This window comes from Mustela lutreola, chromosome 14 (genome assembly GCF_030435805.1).
Source record: "Mustela lutreola isolate mMusLut2 chromosome 14, mMusLut2.pri, whole genome shotgun sequence".
Taxonomy (NCBI): Eukaryota; Metazoa; Chordata; class Mammalia; order Carnivora; family Mustelidae; genus Mustela; species Mustela lutreola.
In genome coordinates, this window is record NC_081303.1 from 53,598,826 (window position 1) to 53,605,811 (window position 6,986).

The 6,986-nt window shown below is 33.5% G+C and overlaps 1 pseudogene; it reads right to left on the reverse strand.

The window, feature by feature from the left end:
- Positions 1 to 3,279: 3,279 nt before the first annotated feature.
- On the reverse strand, positions 3,280 to 3,365 carry LOC131815427 (U2 spliceosomal RNA; annotated as a pseudogene).
- Between the last annotated feature and the right edge of the window lie 3,621 nt (positions 3,366 to 6,986).

The window sequence follows — 6,986 nt, forward strand, 5'->3', positions numbered from 1 at the left end:
TAAGATGTAGAATTTCTAGAGCTTGCTTAATTATATTTTTACAACTAATAACCAAAGATTATTTTTATGGAATAAAAATAGATATCTGAAAGAGACATATCTGCCCTTAGATTGACACTATATTAGCAGCTTCAAATTCATTTTCTCCTTTAAACTCCACAGTACTTTTGAAGAAACAGATGAAGGAATTACAGTTCATGGAGGTCATGTAATTAGCCTAACACTACACATTTATGAAGTTTTTGACTTGGTATTCAATGCAAAATTATATTTCTCTAAACTCAATGCTTCTTAGCATGTACTTTCCATAACTAGAAAAGAGCGAGAAAGAGAGAGAGAGGGAGGGTGGGAAATAAGCACAATTATTAAATTATTAAATTCTTAATTATTTTCATTGAGTTGGAGCTAAATTATATATTTAATGATATATACACATCTGTTTTTTATATCATAGGTACCTTTTTAAAGGGATGGTGATGTATTAGACATTTAATGGCTTATTCAAATAGTTTAATATGCCATGGTTTTATTTACAACCTTTTAAATTCTCAGGTTTGTGTTTGTGAGGTTCATCTTGCTGATATGTCTGGCTTGGTTCTGTTAATTTCATCAAAGACTTAGGTTGTTTTAAGGTTTTTGCTTGTTTGTTTTTATAGATTTTAAAGGCACCTAGGTGGCTCAGTTGGTTAAACCTTTGGCTCAGGTCATGATCCCAGGCTCCTGGGATTGAGCCCCTGCATTTGGGCTCCCTGTTCAGCAGGAAGCCTGCTTCTCTCTCCGCCCCTGCTCATGCTTGCTCCCTCCCAAATAAATAAAACATCATCATAATAATAAAAGATTTATTTGAAAGAACAAGTGAGCATGAGCATGTTTACTATTTTTCTAAGAGATTATTAAACCATCAACAATACCCATCATATGCAGAAAAACATTTGATAAATTTCAACATCTTCTTATGTTAAAAATTCTCAACAGTGGATATAGAAAAGACATAACACAACATAATAAAGCTCATATATAACAAACCCATAGGTAACACCATACTCAATGTTGAAAAGCTGAAAGTTTTTACTCTAATATCAGGAACAAGGTAAGGATGCCCACTCTTGCCACCTTTCCTCAACACAGAATTAGATGTGCTAGCCACAGAAATCTGACAAGAAGAAAAGAAATAAAGGGACTCTAAATTGGAAAAGGAAAAGTAAAATAAATTGTCACTGTGCAGACAACATGATATTACACATAGAGAACCCTTAACTTTACTTAAAAATTAACAGAAGCAATAAATAAATTCAGTGAATTTGTAGAATGCAAAATTAATATACATATATCTGTTGCATTTATATACACTAATAAGGAACTATCAGAAAAAGGAGTTAAGAAAACAATTCCATTTACCGTTGCATCAAAAAGAATAAAATACCTATGAATTAATTTAACCAAGGAGGCAAAAGAACTGTACTCTAAAAACTGTAAGTCACTGATGAAAGAAATTGAAGATAACACAAAACAAATGGAAAGATATACAGTGCTCATGGATTGGAAGAATCCTAATTGTTAAAATGTCCATACTATCCAAAGCAATCTATACTTATTCAATGCAATCCCTACCAAAACACCGATGGTATTTTTTTTTACAAAACAAGAACAAACAATTCTAAAATTTGTATGAAACCACAAAACATCTCAAATAGCCAAAGCAATCTTAAAAAGAACAACGCTTGAGGTAACATGTTCCCTAATTTCAAACTATACTAGAAAGCTATAGTAATCAAAACAGTATAATAGTGACATAAAAATAGACATATAAATCAGTGTAACAGAATAGAGATTCCAAAATAAATCCACACATATATGGTCAATTAATCTTTGATGAAGGAAGCAAGAATATGCAATGGGGAAAGACACTCTTCTCAATATGGTCTTGGGAAAACTAGATTGCTATGTGCAAAAGAATGAAACTGGATCATTACTTACACCAGATATGAAAATAAACTCAAAATGGATTAAAAACTGAAGTATAATGCTGGAAACCATAAAACTCCTACAAGAAAACATAAGCAGTAAACTCTTTAACATAAAATAAGAACAAAATCTTGCGACTTGTGACAATATGGATGGATCATTGGGTTATATGCAAAGTGAAATCAGTTAGATGGGAAAAAACAAATACTGTATGATTTCACTTTATGTGGGATCTTTAATAAAAAAATAAGTGAACAAATAAAACAGAAAGAGACTCATAGATACAAAAACAATAAGGTAGTTGCTAGAGGGGGGGGTGGGTCAAGAAAGTAGAAAAAAGGAAGAAATGGGGGGAGATTAAAAAATAGAAGCTTCCGTTCATAAAATAAGTAAGACCTAGGGATTTAATGAACAGCATAGGGAATACAGTTAATAATAATATAACAACTCTGCATGGTGATGGACGGTAGCTAGATTACCATGGTGGTCGTATTGTAATGCATATAAATGAACTAATGTAATAACATATATAACCTACACTTTAATACAGAAAAAACCTCATCATCATCTAGAAATATATTTTCTTATAATGGGTATCTGATATAAATCTGATTCTCCTTTGTACATTATAATTGATTAAGGATTACTTTTGATGGATATGCCAAAATATTTTAAATAATTTTTGTACTAAAAAAAAAAATTCCCTTAAGGAATAATTAAAAATGTCTTCACAGGTGCCTGGATGACTCAGTCTATTAAGCTTCCCACACTTCATTTTGGCTCAGGTTATGATCTCAAGGCTAAGCAGTGGAGCCTGCTTACAATTCTCTCTTTCCTTCTCTCTCTGCCCCTTCCCACTCACTCTCATAAATAAATAAATAAATAAATTAATTAATTAATTAAATGTCTTTATTAAAAAAGTAAAAACATAAGAAACAACATTAAAGTAATATCTAAAACCAACCATGATATGTAAAATTCACTTGGAATCTCAAATAGTGTCCACTCTTCTACACACAAATCTAAAAATTTTACCATCTACAACCACACATTTACTCCATTTCCCAAGACATAACAAATTCTTGAAAAATAACTTCTCTGATACTAGCTTCTTTTCCTTTCTCTGTCTATAAACAGTTTTATTATTCCTTTTTTATTTAAATTCAATTAGCCAAGGTTTATTATTCCTTTTAAGGGAATGAAATAACTGCCAGGTTATATCCCTATAGCAAAAAGTGGGTCAACTACTGATTTGAATATTTTAGATTGTACCAGTAGATATTTTTTAGCTAAAGTGATAAGATCTAACAATTTAAAATATCCCAAATTTAAAATATTGAGTCTCCTTAAAAATCAATATTAGAATACACTTGATCTTAGCCAAAAGGCCGAGAAGCGATAAAATCAATATTAGAATATAAGGTAAAGGTTAAGTATATGTAAGGTGATTAGCAGTTGTAAAGAAAAAGATATTAGGAATTGAGGAATTCCTGAGTAGAAGTAACTGTAGTGCATCATTGCGAGAGAAACAATTTAAGAGTGGAGAGTTTTTCTTGAAGTATGTCAGATTCAAGTAAGCCCAGGTGACTGTCAAATAAAACAACACAGCAAAAATAACCATCTCGAGGTAAGTAACCTATTGACAATCTTGGAGCAACTAAATATGATGCTCAAAAGCTACCAATGCTTACTTAAATCTTCACTTTTATCATAAAGGCAATCATTGTATCACTGCTGATAGAATTATTCTGAGAGAATTGCATGTGCCCCTTTCAAACATGAAATGTTTCAATCACTGAATGTTACTGACATTTACTTGTCAGTGGCTGGGTATTTCATTTGTGACTATGAAAAATAAGAAATGGAGACTACTTTTCATCCAAAGAGCAAATGCTGTGACCAATCAGATCACTTTAAGCTGTGAATCAAGTTAGCATTGTTTTTGTTCTAAAATATTTGTTTCATGGGGCGCCTGGGTGGCTCAGTAGCTGGGCATCTGTCTGGCTCAGGTCATGATCCCTGGGTCCTGGGATCCAGCCCTGCATCGGGCTCCCTGCTCAGCAGAGAGCCTGCTTCTCCCTCTCCCACTCTCCCTGCTTGTGTTCCCTCTCTCGCTGTGTTTCTCTCTCTCAAATAAATAATAAAATCTTAAACAAAATAATAAAATAATTTTTTTTTCAGGGAGACAGGCTTTCCAGTGGTTGGTCTGTATGTGAGGAATGCATCTGGGGTTTTATGAAATATTAATATTCATAAATTGGGAGATTGGATTTTTTCATTATTTTCTTTTTGCTTTTGGTTTTCTGCAGTTTGAATATGAAATTCCCAAATGAAGTAACCCAAACTCTACTGGTGACGTTGTGTATTATTTCATGATATTTCTATAATACTATATGATAAACCTCTTGACATCAGGATCATATGATGCAGGAGAATGCTCAAGGGCTTATGAACCAAGCACTCTAGCTTATAGCTGCAGATATGCCATTATTAATTGTGTGAGCTTAGACAAATTTTTTAAATTCTACTTTTTTATATGCCTGTTTAAAATCAATAGATCGGTTTTGATATATCAGATTGTTTCCAAATCTAAAATTATATAACTATGAATGTCTCCTTGAACACTTCTAATTAGGAACTCTTCACTATATTTGTGCCAATATAACATGCTGTTCTATTTTTTTCAGCATTACAGACAAGTTTCGGCTATATTTTAACTACATATAGATATTTCCCAGCATATGGCAATCCGACAACTGAATGTCATTATCAAGTAATGTTTAAATCAGGGAATGGATTTAATATATGCTCTTTATCAAATAAGATTTAAAAAAAATTGTGTGTGGTCCTACCTCTGGTCCTGGCCTAGTCCCCACCTAACTATAAAAACTTCCTGGGAAGAGTCTGGCTCCTGACTGTACACCTTTATGTGATTTTTCAGGCCAGATTCTGGCAATTACAAAGACCCTACCTAAAAACTGTCCTCTCCACATCAGATTTACTGCACAGTCAGTGCACTGCAGTCTCTGAAGGGAGTTCCATTCAAGGACTCAGGACCCTCTAGTCCTTAAGCTTTCCAGTTATTTGCATTTCTAGGTCCTTACCCAAGCCTTGGGCTCTGGGTCTTCTTCTGGTTCCCCCACTGATCCCTCCAACCCCAAGCCTCCTTCTACAGGATGGTGAGGAAAGGGAAAACATGAAGACATTTTTTCCCACGCTGACTCAGTATCCTACTTTTCTACTCCTAACTCCATCCCCTCCTTTTGACCCCCTGGGTCCATAAAACTGCTGAAGCCTTTGTAGGGGTTTCCTCAATAGTGAGATAACGCCAGGGCTGCACTGACCCACCTAACTCTGAATGGAGTATGCTTTTGTGGCGGGGAGTGGAACAGAAGTTAGAGTTAGAAGTTTTCTCACAGATTGAACATACTCTATTCCTTAGTGTCTAGTGTTTAAGGTCAGAATACCATTGAAACAGTGAAAAGGGATAGAAGTGAGGTCAAAGTCTCTTTATCATGGCCCCTGGGTGGCTCAGCGGGTTAAGCGTCTGCTTTCGGCTTGGGTGATGATCCCAGGGTCCTGGGATTGAGTCCCACATTGGGCTCCCTGCTCAGTAGGGATCCTGCTTCTCCCTCTCCTTCTGCCTGCCTCTCTCCCTTCTTGTGCTTATTCTCTCTCTGTGTTTGACATGAGCCTGAAATCTTTTAAATAAAATCTTAAAAACAAACAAACAAACAAAAAAACTCTTCTCTCATTTGTTCTAATACCATGGAATACTTTTAACTTTAAGAGAAAGACCTTGAGAACACACATAATAAATCTATAATGACTGAAAACCAACGGAGGAAACAAATATTTAAAGTAGTGATGTGATTTAATATACTTTCATGGTGCAGTAGTTATCAAATGTTGAATTTATTTAATATAACCACAAAATAAGTGACACAAATGTTTTCTTCCATCCTGAGTTAATGGTCATTTTCTCTGCTGAAAATGAATACTGTCATTCTTAAATGCTTTTCTTTTATTCAAATAATATTTGCCTAAATGCAACATCTATATTTCAAATTGTATTTCTTATGCCTCTGAAATTGTACAGTGAATATATATGTGGTCGTTAAGAAAGACTTTCACAGACATTTCATGTGGTCCTCATTTTTTCCAAGTTAAGCAGGACTAGCATCATCAGTATTTTCTAAGATCCAGACTGCTACTGTAGATTCTGACATACAGCCAGCATTTCAGGCTCATATTGATACTGGCATTCATTACAGATCATATAATCGTGTAGCAATATCATTTTTAATCTTTGGTAATGTTTCATGCCAGACAATGGCCTTTTCTGATATAGTATATAAATGAACATTGAATTCCCTGGATCTGTAAATTTGGTTGGGCTAGAGTTTCCTTCTATTTTTCAATAACGAATTTTTTTTCCTTAAAAAGTTGTAAAACATTTTTTTAAATATACAAAGAATATATATAACTTATTGGTTTTGAAATAGATAATAACATGATGTATAGAACTAGATCTAGAGATATAGATATGTATCTTTTTATTTCCCTGATGAAGGATGTTTTATGAGTGTTTTATATATGTGTATGAGTGTATTACACATGTTTTTCAATTTATCTGTGTACTTTTAAATATCTGCTTCCTGCCTCCTTCCCCAGATAGCCTGAATCTTGAACTTAAAAAAAAAAAAAAAACCTATGTTTCCTAAAACTTTATCACTTATTTATAGAGACCAGTTTAATAGATTACTAGTTTTTATACTAATATAGCATCTTATAATAATTACTCTAATTCTTCTGAAACTCACTTTTTTTTAATTCAACATTATACACAGAAGGTAAATCCATGCTGATACATGAGGCTGAAGTTTATGTAGTTTCAGTGTTTTGTAATATTCCATTGTGTGAACACTGTCTACATTATTTTCCTATTACTCTGTTTAGATTTTGGGATTATTTTCATTTACCTCTTAACAAGGCAATAGTGAGATTTTTATACATGTTTA